This window comes from Cervus elaphus, chromosome 11 (assembly GCF_910594005.1).
Source record: "Cervus elaphus chromosome 11, mCerEla1.1, whole genome shotgun sequence".
Lineage (NCBI taxonomy): Eukaryota > Metazoa > Chordata > Mammalia > Artiodactyla > Cervidae > Cervus > Cervus elaphus.
Window position 1 is genome coordinate 34629633 of NC_057825.1, and position 12278 is coordinate 34641910.

Below are 12278 nucleotides of genomic sequence, written 5' to 3' on the forward strand. Positions count from 1 at the left end.
CTAGCTGCTCCTAGGAGGCAGCTCCTGCAAGGAGAATAGCTCAGCATAGACCACACCATTGTGCTTCTGCTTTCCCCACCCCCGCCCCCCCCACTTTGGTCAGTTCCTTCAGTCTGCAGATAATAGTAAAGGAACGTATTTAACAGATTACGTAATTCAGGAAATGGGGAAGGGATACGGATTATGCAGCTAGTTCCTTGCCGTAACTCGGGCACTTAGGCAATCTTGGGTGAAAGGTATCAAGGAGCTGAGGTGGAAGGGTCAAAGGAACAGACCTGGTCATGGGGCAGACTCCAGAGGCTCAGTGGCTGTAGAAGTTTCTGGCTTAATCCCAGGGTGAATTAAGGCATGTGATCAATGAAATTACCAAGACAGTAGCTGTCATCATGGAGAGGTATTTCTCCAAGTGGCAGGATACTCAGGGGAACAATTTCATCTGAGAAGACTGACACCATCTTCCTGACGAAAGTCTGGGATCGGCCAGTGCAATCTGCCGCTGCCTCCTTGACTTGCATACAGTTGTTAGCATAACTGACGCCATCTTTGACCCTTACAGTTTCTCCTGTCCTTTGGCTGACCCTAGCCAGGACTGTGCTGTGTGGTGAATCACTCTTCTGTCATCAAGGGCTTTGTAGTTAATAGATATTGCTTAATAATGATTAGGACTGGGTAGCCACTGTGCTCTGTTAGTCCCCAAACAATGATAAAGACATTTGGTGACGTATTCCTGGTGCTCATGTGACTTGGTACCCATCATAGGAACATGCGTCCCATTTTCAAGCTCCTACCCTCACACCTTGCAGTCTTCTTGCAGTCCTTGCATCTCCATTGGACTGCAAAGAGATCCAACCAGTCCATCCTAAAGGAAATCAGTCCTGAATATTCATTGGAAGGACTGATGCTGAAGCTGAAACTCCAATAGTTTGGTCACCTGATGTGAAGAATTGACTCATTGGAAAAGACCCTGATGCTGGGAAAGATTGAAGGCGGGAGGAGAAGGGGACAACAGAGAGTCAATGAGATGGTTGGATGGTGTCACTGACACCATGAGTTTAAGTAGGCTCTGGGAGTTGGTGACAGACAGGGAAGCCTGGTGTGCTTCAGTTCATGGGGTCGCAAGAAATTGGACACAACTGAGCAACTGAACTGAACTGAACCCCCACACCCCAGGTCAACTATAAAGTTGTCCCAATGGTGCTTTGGCAACACAAAGTATAGCTGCAAGTGATTCTAGATCATTGCCTGCCTGATCAGATCCCACCCTGTGAGTAGGTTACCCTGCAACAAACTAATCCATGGATTATATGGAGCTGCCGGTCTCAATTTTCAGTCTCCAGATGCCGTATCAGTTTGGTGGGCACTTTTGTTCCCTCTGTCCTCCAACAACTGGGAACAGAGCCCATCAAAGTTTGGTCCAGGAGGTTGGCTTTTATTCACCAATTTCACATTATAAATCAACACACGCACACATATGATATATGCACTTACCCATTATTGAAACTAAACTTTAAAGAAATAGTTTGTACTAAGTTGTGATGCACTCTTTTTTTTTAAAGTGCTGGTTACAACCAATCAAATTGATTTCATAACCCACAGATGGGTTCCAACTTGTAGTTTGGAAAACACCACCCTGACTACATAAGCTAATCTGTTCTGGGTCTCTCTGGTTCTCAAGGGTGGGGAGCCACACAAACATCCCGAGTCTCTTACACAACCTATTATCTCAGCATATCTATCCATTCCCCACAATTTGCATATACAAACTTCAGAGTGCACTTATGTAAATGCACACTTTGTCCTCCTTGACCTAACCTCAAATAGCCTCACTTTCCTGACACCGAAGCCACAGTGCTGAGTTCACCTCTTTATTCCTTGCGTCTGTCCTTTGAACCCAGCACTCCACCTTTTCCACTCAATCCCCATGGGAGGTCCTGGAAGGTAAAATATTTGAGTCACAGAATGTCAAGGATGAAAGAGACCTTGAGAATCATGTAATACAACCACTTCTTTGATGCATCTTGGTAGTCTCCAGTCTCTGCTTGCATTCCTCCAAGGACAGCAAGCTCACTACTGCCAGGGACAGCCCCTTCCCTCCTTGAACAATTAGTTAAACCAAAATCTGTTTTCCTATGCTTCCATTTATTACTTTTTGTGTCAAAATTAGTCTTCTTGAAACAGTGCCTGGCACATAGTGATAAATATTTGTTACTAGTATGACAAACCTAGACAGTGTGCTAAAAAGGAAAGACGTCACTTTGCCGACAAATGTCCGTATAGTCAAGGCTATGGTCTTTCCAGTAGTCACGTACGGTTGTAAGAGCTGGACCATAAAGAAGGCAGAGCACCGAAGAATTGATGATTTCGAACTGTGGTGCTGGAGAAGACTCTTGAGAGTCCCTTGGACAGCAAAGAGATCAAACCAGTCCATCTCAAAGGAAATCAACACTGAACACTCTTTGGAAGGACTGATGCTGAAGCTGAAGCTCCAATACTTTGGTCACCTGATGCAGACAGCCAACTCATTGGAAAAGACCCTGATGCTGGGAAAAATAGAAGGCAGAAGGAGAAGAGGGTGACAGAAGTTGAGATGGCTGGATGGCATCACTGATACAATGGCCATGAACTTGGGCAAACTCCAGGAGACAGTGAGGGACAGAGAAACCTGGTGTGTGGCAGTCCACTGGGTCGTGAAGAGTCAGACATGACTAGATGACCAAACAACTGTATAACTAGCAGGGGCTGGTTACTGCTGTAAACAGTAATGACTAATCTGTAACCTTTTCTCACACAACTTCTCTTCACGTGTTCAAAGGAAGGCATTGCATTGCCCGAGTCTTCTCTTTTCTCTGCTAAACACCCACAATTCCATCAGTCCTTGCTGTAGTGTGCCTTCCTGCCCTTTCCCATCCAGTTCACTGTCCTCCTGATGCAGGTGGGTCTCTGACAGGTTGATACTTCCTCTGAAAACACCAGCCTCCAGAATTGGCCCCAGGCTTCCCCGGTGGCTAAGAATCTGCCTGCCAATGCAGGAGACATGGAGGAGATGTGGGTTCGATTCCTGGGTTGGAAAGATCCCCTGGGAGAGGAAATGGCAACGCACTACAGTATTCTTGCCTGGAAAATTCCATGGACGGAGGAGTCTGGCAGGCTGTGGTCCATGGGATCTCAGAGTTGGACACAACTGAACACACATGCACTCCCTGTGTGGGGCACCAGGGCAAAGAACAGAGACTTGCACCTCCTGTGACCTGAGAGCTTGGTGGCTAATTATGCTGCCCAGGATTAATTAATAGCCCACATCAGAGCAGAGAGAAGCCTGCACCCGCAAATAATGGAGAAGCAGGAGAGATGGCATTGCTCCCTCCAGAGCAATGGCCTTGGGGGAAATGTACCAGCTGCTCTCCTGGAAGGAATGAAGCCTGCAGGCATGTAGTGAGCCCATCCAAGAAGAATTAAACATCCCATGGCGGCACCAGGGAGTCGGTGTGATCGAGTGGTGGGGCTATGATGATCTTTGGAGGAAGCACTTAACCTGCTCCAGCCAGTTATCACCATGCAGGAATGTAGGCCCTCGTGTTTCAAGATCACCCACCTTTTCTAAAAAGCCAGAAATATGAAGTTTTAAAATAGACTCATCCCACTTGAAAAAGTCAGCTAGTTCCAATTTTTTCCCCCCAAATATGGTGTAAGGCAAAAATGTCCAGGCTAGACCAAATGCTGTGACCTCAGCTCTCCTGTTGGACTTCTGTTCTCTACCTGCAGAGCAGAGGGCCTTGGAGGGAGAGGCTGGGACTCAGTGGAGCCTGCTGACTTCCAGGCTGGAGCCACCCTCCTCTTGCTTTCTCTCCAGACAGTTTTCGAGCCACGTGGCAGCCAGGGCCAAACCTGGAAAAACAGCTCTCTTATCTGAGCAGCCGGAGGGAGCTTGCCTGAGTCTCACATGAGTGTTTTCTGGGCAGGTGGAGAGGGCAATTAAGCCTGCCATACGGGGTGGAGGAAGGTTTTAAATGGAATCCACCCCCTCCTCTTGCAAGAGGTGGGAACGCTACCACCTGGTCAACATTACCTGCTCCGTGGGGCTGAGTATCAGGCTTTCCTCAGCCCCTGGCTTCCTGAGTGACCTCATCTCTCCTTCCTTGTCACTGCAAAGCAATGAACATAAAAATGCTTTTCTGTGTTTTCAGATATAAAGCATGCAAGACAGGGTTGAAATGTAATCGGTTTTCCTGAAATTTTTTATTCGTTATGGGATCCACAGAACCATAGATTTTTAGGGCAAAAGGGAGCCTTTCAACTGGTGAGCTGGCCAGATGGGATAAACTAAAGCAGAGCGTCATTTGCCTAACGTCTTGCTGTTGGTTCACTAGTTCCTTTATTTCACGTCATCCACCCTGTGCTTTGAAAGAATGAACCCCAGTTTCCCCTCACCCCATCCCACCACTCACAGCTGGCCTGGTCAACTCACCGTTGCCATAGTATCATATCTTGTGCAGAGTATAAAATTTGGACAAAATATAAAAAATTTTAAGATACAATTTTATTTTAAAAAGTTAGTAAAATAATTAACAAAGCCTTTATTTATATGTAACACATGAAAGGATGTGTTCACCGACTGCATGATTTGAAACCTGGCAGGCCAAGTGAATGATAAACTGTTAATACCACTCCCATGTGGTGTAACAACTTCAGTGAGTAAACAAAAACTACTACCAGACACTGTCAGAATTGGTTTTAATTTGCATGAGCTTAAAATGTGCAGGTTTCCAATATTCATGTTTCACATAAAATGAAGTCCCTGGTACTCCGCTAAACAGGTTTTATTGTTTTCCCGACTGATGAAGCCTGCTCTGATCTGAGAGCTCTTGGTGATGAAGGAGACATTGTTGGCTCCCTTCCCAACAACTATTCCTGCTTTCTACCTCGTGAGAAGAATCCCACTTTTGCTTAGATATTGATCAACAATATGTTCAAAGAAGGTGGTACCAACCCTAAGAGATGACTCGTGCTTGCTCTAGGCCAGACATGGTAATACCATCTCCCTTGCCAATGACTGATCCAGTTCTGCCCCTGAGGAGGAGTCAGCTGGAGACCTCTGGGAACAATTTCCTCTGACAAAAACCAGACATACACCACAAGAGCCATGTTTATGTTCTGCCTTTGGACATTGTTATATAAACATGACAAGCTTGGAGATGTGGCAGCCATTTTGCAACCATGAGGGAAAGCAAAAGAGACTCGTAGAGAGCTCCTATTTGCCAGGCTGAAACATGTGTTTTATGGTAACAATAAAAGGACAGGTAAGAAAAGGGAATAGACACAGAAATGTGAGGCATATAGGGCCAGACCTCCCAGCAAGTCAAGACCAAAGCTGAAGTGACAATGGGCTCCCCCTCTTAGCCCTGGAAAGAAAGGAGCTCTTTCTCCTGCACCAGGGACATGAAAGAAACATATGTACTTGGAATGGGAGCAAAGGGTTCTCAGAAGGTATGGGACACTCAGAGTGTCCTGTGCACCCTGAGGGGAGTGTGTGGAATACTCCTGCATGTGTCACATGCAAGGGGGCTCCAGACAGGACTTGAGAGTCCTTGTGCCCCATACGTATGTATGGAGTTGTGTGATAATGTGGAAAATCTTCTCCCCTGGAAATGAAGCCATTTATCAATTCACTCAGTCATTTTATTAATTTACAAAATGCTGACTTTGGGCCATACTCTGTATTGCTTCTTTGTGGGATGCAAAAAAGGAGAACATAGCCTTGCTGCCTTTTTGGCATTTGCTATCCTGCACAGAGAGACAGATTATGCTTGCAAATTCAGAATCAAAAATAGGACAAATCAAATAGCAGGTGAAGGGCCCAGGCAACCAGGGCTTGAGGGTTGCCCTGGGGAATGGTCTCTGGAACCTGGGTAGTCAGGAAGGGTTTCGTGGTGGAAAGGACAAGAAGAGGAAGGAATCTGATGATGCAGGTTTGGGATCTGGAAGACAGGGAGAATGGAGATTCACAGAGTTTGCGGTGTCAGAAGGAGGCTTCATCTTACTTCTTGGCACCAGTGGGAGAAATTTAAATTCTAGATCTTAATCTACATCCTAATTTGTGGTTTAATTCGTGTCAATACATTTTCACTGAGCAGCTACTGTGTGCCAGCACGTGCTGGCAATTGGGGCCAAAGAGAGGCAGATCCCTCCAGGAGCTCTTTGTCTATGATGAGACAAAGACAGGGGTGAAGTGCTATTCTAGGAGAGACACAGGATGCCACCAGGCCTGGCCAGAGGAGGGACACCAAGGAGGGCAGAGGGGATGGCAAGGTGGTTTTTCAGGGGCACAGATGGAAATTTATCTTGGGGCTCCAGGGAATCTGCTAGGCTGGGGGTTGGGCTGCCAGTCTGCTGATGAACCCATCCCCCACTTTACGGTTCAGTCCCCAAGGCCAAGAGCTCACCCTGTCTATTTGTGCGATGGTACCCCCGGTCCATCTGATCATTTTGGTCTCTTATCCCAGTTGTTGTTCAGTTTCTAAGTCGTGTCCATCACACCGGTTTCCCTATCCTTCACTATCTCCCTGAGTTTGCTCAAATTCATGTCCATTGAGTCAGTGATACCATCCAACCATCTCATCCTCTGTTGTCCTCTTCTCTTGCCCTCAGTCTTTCCCAGCATCAGGATCTTTTTCAATTAGTCAGTTATTTGAAACAGGGGGCAAAAGTATTGGAGCCTCGACTTCAGCACCAGTCCTTCCAATGAATACTCAGGTTTGATTTTCTTTAGGATTGACTTGTTTGATTTTGCTGTCCAAGGGACTCTCAAGAGTCTTCTTGAACACCACAGTTCGAAAGCATCAGTTCTTTGGTGCTCAGCCTCCTTTATGATCCAACTCTCACATCCATATATGACTACTGGGAAAATGATAGCTTTGACTATAAGGACCTTTGTCAGCAAAGTGATGTCTCTGCTCTTAGGAAGGGGGTTGAACAAGGAAAGACTGCTTTGCCACACTGAGCAGATTCTCTTTGCCTTGAGTTATATGGATGTCTGTAAGTTGACACCTGTTGTCCGGGGGTGAGGAAGGATGTGACAGTACAGTGTGGACCCGTCCTACACACATAGTTCTCTGTAGGCAGAGCTTGAAGACTGCTGGGAGGAGATGGGCAGCTGTGAGCTGTCTTGAGGGCTTGCTTCCTGCTCATGGAGGGGGGACCATCAACACTAACATTTCTACTGAAAGTGACTCTGTCTGAGGTCACCTGGTGGCAGAGAGTACCAGGGGCCTTGGGAAGGAAACCCCTTGAGTGTGGTGCTCCATTGGCACAGTGCAAAGACACGAGGCCATGTGGAGTGGCCGAGCTGGTGAGGCAGGAGCCCCTGGGGCACAGCTTCTTCTTTGGCCCTTGTTAGGGGTCTTTTCTGCTCAACTAGGCCTATTCCTGCCCAAGGTCACTGTGTTGAAGGGACAAGAGAAACAGGGAGGTGGCAAAAGTAGTCTAGTACATTGGGATGTGGTGTGAGACCAGATGGGGAGGTAATTTCGGGATGAAAAGGCAGCTGCTGGCCTCTGTTGGTTTGGGGGCATCTCCAACCATAGGAAATCTTTGTCCTTCCCAGGTTGCGTCCTTACTGGTCCATCCTCATTTCCATTCAACAAATACCTTCTGTGTAGGACCCACAGGGGCACAGAAGCAGTTTCTGTTTTAGGGAAGTTTGTCACCTATAATAGAGGGCCAAATTGGGTGAGACCCCAGATGTTCCAGAGCTTCAAAGCAGAGTGAGATCACAGCTGGTAGGAGGGGAATGGAAACAAGCCCCAGTAGTTAGCTTTCCTGAGTCTCCGCCAGGAACCACATGCTGCCCTGAGCACCTCGTACACCTGGCCTCCTTTCATCCTTGCTTCACTGAGGGGTGGATCAGCCCTTGCTTTTATAGAGTGGAAAACAGGCTCAGGAGACATGAAGTGACTTGCCCAGGGGCAAAGAGCTTCAAAGTGGCCAAGCAGAGATTAAGGTCAGAGGTCTCTGGCTCCAAAGTGCATAGTCATGTACATTTGCTTGGCTGCCAGATGAGACAGATGGGGTTTGAGGTGAATCCAGAGGGGAAACAACTTGTTAGATGGAAAGAGGAGGAAGGTAGTTCAGGCTGAAGTTACAGCCTGATAAGAGGTGTGGAGGCAGCCTGGTATCAGTGATGTGTGGTTTGCTCAAAGGGAGTCTTTCAGGGCAAGGAAGGAAGGGAAGGTTTCGACTCATCATGGAGGATATTGAGGGCCCAGGCCAGGGGCCAGAGGAGGCCTAGTGGAGGGAAGAGCCTCAGTGATGGAGAGAAGTGATGACAGAGAAGGCTGAGGACTTTTTGCCACCTCCCTGTTCCTCCTGTTCCTCCAACACAGTGACTTGGAGCAGGAATAGGCCTGGCTGAGCAGGGAAGACCCTTAACAGGGAAGGGTTGTTAAGAACCTTGGTTGAGGAGGAAGGAGGGCAGCTGGGCATGTGGGCTGGAGGGGAGGGGACAATGGAAGGAGTCGCCTTCCTTGTGTGGGCAGTGGAACTTCTCGGAGAAGAGTGCCCAGAACACTGCTGTCTTGGGCTGAAGGTGCAGTGGGGAGACCCCAGGGAGGAGCCTAGCAGCACCCACCACCCTGGGGAGGAGAGCAAGAGGCCTGGCACAAGGCAGGTGAGCAGAAGGAGAAGGGGCTTGTGATTGGTCAAGGTGAGAAAGGAACCCACTGTTGGCTGGGTTGGGGGCATGAGAAAGGGCTGGGGTCTGGTGAGAGCCACAGTCAGTTCTCGAATATTCTCCTACAGTCCCAGACCTGGCTGTGACATGCCATGAGTCTGTGAGTTCATGTATCTTGATCAGGGCTGAAGTCACTCTTGGAGGAGCAGGTCCCTGTGGGGTGATACCTGCGTTCACAGGTCCCATGAGGCATTTGACCCATGGTGCTGGCTCTGCCCTGGGGCAAGGTCTGTGCCCTGGACCCAGACAGAAGCAGCCATGCCCACATATCCCCATCTCTGGGGATCCCCGCCCTGCCAGACCTGTCAGCCAACCTTTTATCAGTCTGCTCATGGCTCACCTCCATGCCTTTGCCCAAGTTCTTCCAATGAGTACACATCCCTTCTTCCAGACCTGGGTCAAGGTTTGCCCACTCCAAGCAGCTTTCCCGCATGGACCCAGCCCTTATTTTCTGCTCAGAGGTTCCATGTCCACCTACAGACTCTTTCCTCAAACTTACACAGTCTCTAGGCTTTATTTTTGTGTATGTTCATTGTATCTCCCCAAAGAGATGATAAGATCATTGAGGGTAGGGATCACATCTTATATCTTTTCTGTCTCCCACATAATACCTACACTTGGCTCATGGAAGGCCCAACACTCACGGAATGTCAGATGAATGGGAATTCCCTTCTACCCACATGTAGGTCTTGCACCTTTAGGAATGTAACCCTAAAACATACCCAGAGGATGCAGTAAGATGCAGGTGGGGAGCAGGGCCAGGCAGGAGCCAAGGCATGCCTCCATCATGATGTTTCTCTGGAATGATGTTCAGCTGGGAGGGACCTTGTTGATGATCCAAACTTCTTCCTCCACTGACTGGTAAATGGAAGTCTCAGGTGGGGGCATAGTTGCCCCCAGGGGCACAGAGCTGAGCTGAGGCTCCAAGGCAAACCATGAAAACCAGCAACAATGCCCTCTGCTAAAACCCAATTTCCCAGGTCTCAGATCCTTGGCTTCTCAGCAGCATCCCCATGCTTCTCTCTGACACAAACCTTCTACTTCTTTGGCCAGTTTTTCTCTGGCTAATCTTTAAATAATTTGCGGTCTAATGATTAGGACTAGGATGCAGTCCTTGGAGTTTTCTCTTTTCTCCCTCCATCCTCTCTCCCTAGGCAGACTCATCCCACATCTGGAACAGCCATCTGACTCCCACATGACTCTGGTTCAGAATTCTCTGCAGAGTTTTCGATCCATTCATCTGCTGCCCCTCTGGCATCCCCTGAGTGTCCAGAGTGACACTTCTGAAGACTTCTGAAGTCTTCCCTCAGCATTCTTCCAAACCCTTCCTCCCTGCCCCGTGGTCCCTACTCAGCGTGTGAACCACTGTCTGGCTCAGTTGCCCAGGCCAGAAATGGAGACAGTTTTCCTCCCCTCTTGTGCATAATCCGTAGGTTTGACTTCCTGAGCATCTCTACATCCCCGCCACTGTCAGTCTGCTTCAGACCTCCTCCACCTCCTGCCCAAATGCTGACAGCCTCCTGACTGGTCTCCCTATGGTCCCTAGTCCACTCAGCCATCAGTCCACTTTTAAAAACATCAGGTAGATTCTGTCACTTTCCCATTTCGATCCTTCATTGGCTCCTGGTCTCTCTTGGGCTAAAGGCCCAGGTGTGACTGAGGCCTATGAGGCTTGAATAGCCCCTCCTACCTCCCCTGCCTCCGTCTCCCTTCTCTCCGCATTGCAGTCACCCTGGCTTTTCCCAGGATCCTGCTAATCACAGAGTCTTGAAATGAGCCCAGGAAAGATCCCCTGGGCACATGTTTCCATAACCTCCTCTTACATGCATTTGTAAAACAAATTCATGTTTCCCTCTGTAGCTGCCTAGAATCTAAGCTCCATGAGGTCAGGGGCCTCCCAGGGCACACAGAAGTAGCTCAGGATCCACGTGTTGGCTCTTAGGTCTCTCTCAGGGATGATGTGCCGGGGTTCTGCTCACCGAGCTGTGGGCAGATGCGTGCCATCCTGTGCTGTGTAAGGTGTGAGCACCTGGGCTGGGGACAGGGGATGCGGAGAGGGCTTGGAGTACAAGCTCCAGGGAGGAGATGGCCACAGGGGAAAAGGCATGCCAACTAAGGGACTTGGCCTTGAATTTGGGGAAGAATTGCTTTGTTTCCTGGCAATATGTGATGGGAGGAAGGATAAGCCTCTTGATCACAAGGTGGGCAGTTCTTGTTTTCTCCTTAAATCATTAGCACACACTGGAGACTCATGAGGTGATTTAGGGTCCAGAATTAATGGAACTCAGCAATGAATGATATGTTGGGACTGAGGAGATGAAGTTTTTAAGAATAATTCTTGGGTCTGTCCACAACCACTGTTGCCATTTGCTGTAGGAATGCAAATGAATGTGGGAAAATCATACATTCAGTTCTTAGTTTCTTGAGTTTGAGGTCCTATGAAACATCACAGTGGAGATACTGAGTCAACGAATCCATGAGTTCATGGGATTTGAAGGTTGAAAGAGAGGACTGGCTGGGAATTGAAACGTAGGAGTTACCGATGCTTAGATTTTAAATGAAGCCATGAGTTGGGGTGGGGGGTGTACATGAGATCACCTTAGGAGACAGGGAAAGAGACAGAGGAGGGCCCAGGCCAGCATCCTGAGAAGCCGGCAAAGGAAGCTGAAAAAGAACAGCTGGAGAGAAGAAACCAGGAAACTAGAAGCATGGGGGTCATTTTCTGAGAAGAGGGGTAGCAGTCAGGGAAGGAACAAACTGAAATGAACAAAAGTAAGGCAGTGCTGTGTCTAGGGTTTTGAGGACAGGCCTTTGGGGCAGAAGAATCAGTATTAAAAATCGGGCCTCATCACCTGTATTCTGTGTGATCTTGGGCAGGTTTCTAAACCTTTCTGTGGTTTATCAGAGTCTGTTTTCAGATATGTTACAGTATGAAAATGTACAAGGCTTAGAATGAAGAAAATCAGGAATTTGAAAATTCCTTTTTCTCAGGCTTTCTCTTTGGGTTAGAACCAATTATAAAACCCTCCAGTTATAAACAAGGTCCTTCTAGAATCAGAGAAATAAGAACAGGCTGGCCTGTCTCTATCAACAGTGCCCTGAAGAGAGGCACACAGGTACTCCCTGGAAAACAGAGTTTGTGGTGACAAAGGTCCTCAGAGCTAAGCCTGATCCAGGCCTGTCTGTCCTGGTAGGGGGAACTCAGCACGGATCTGCCCAGCAGGCCCCCTGCATCAGCGCCCTGGGACAGAAGGGACCCCACCCCGCCTGGGTCACTTGCACAGCCCTCACCCCGGGTGATGCTCATCAAAGGTAAACAGGGAGCCAGCCAAGCGGACACACTCGTGTATCATCATCATTACCGAAGCTATTAACACTGCACACGGTGTGTGTGGGGGTGGCTGGCGGCCCAGCCCCACAGCAAGCTGGTGATGCCAGACGGCAGCCATCCCCGGTCCCACAGCCAAAGGCCCAGAGGCCCCCTCCTGGATCAGCAGCGTGGATCAAAGACGTTGACAGCTGGTAAGCTGCCCTGATTCGGTGGTAGACAGGC

The 12278-nt window shown here is 48.6% G+C and overlaps 1 protein-coding gene across 3 annotated transcripts in view; it reads left to right on the forward strand.

Annotated features, from left to right (window-relative positions):
* The first annotated feature begins 8532 nt into the window (after nt 1-8532).
* Nucleotides 8533-12278, forward strand: part of PLB1 (phospholipase B1) — a 130055-nt gene continuing 126309 nt past the window's right edge. Inside the window, exon 1 of one of the 3 annotated variants that reach the window (XM_043917590.1) lies at nt 8533-8662. The gene's annotated coding sequence lies outside the window, so the exon portion shown is untranslated. Of the gene's footprint in view, nt 8663-12133; nt 12248-12278 lie in introns of those variants that run through there. The other 2 variants (XM_043917589.1, XM_043917588.1) reach the window with 2 other exon arrangements.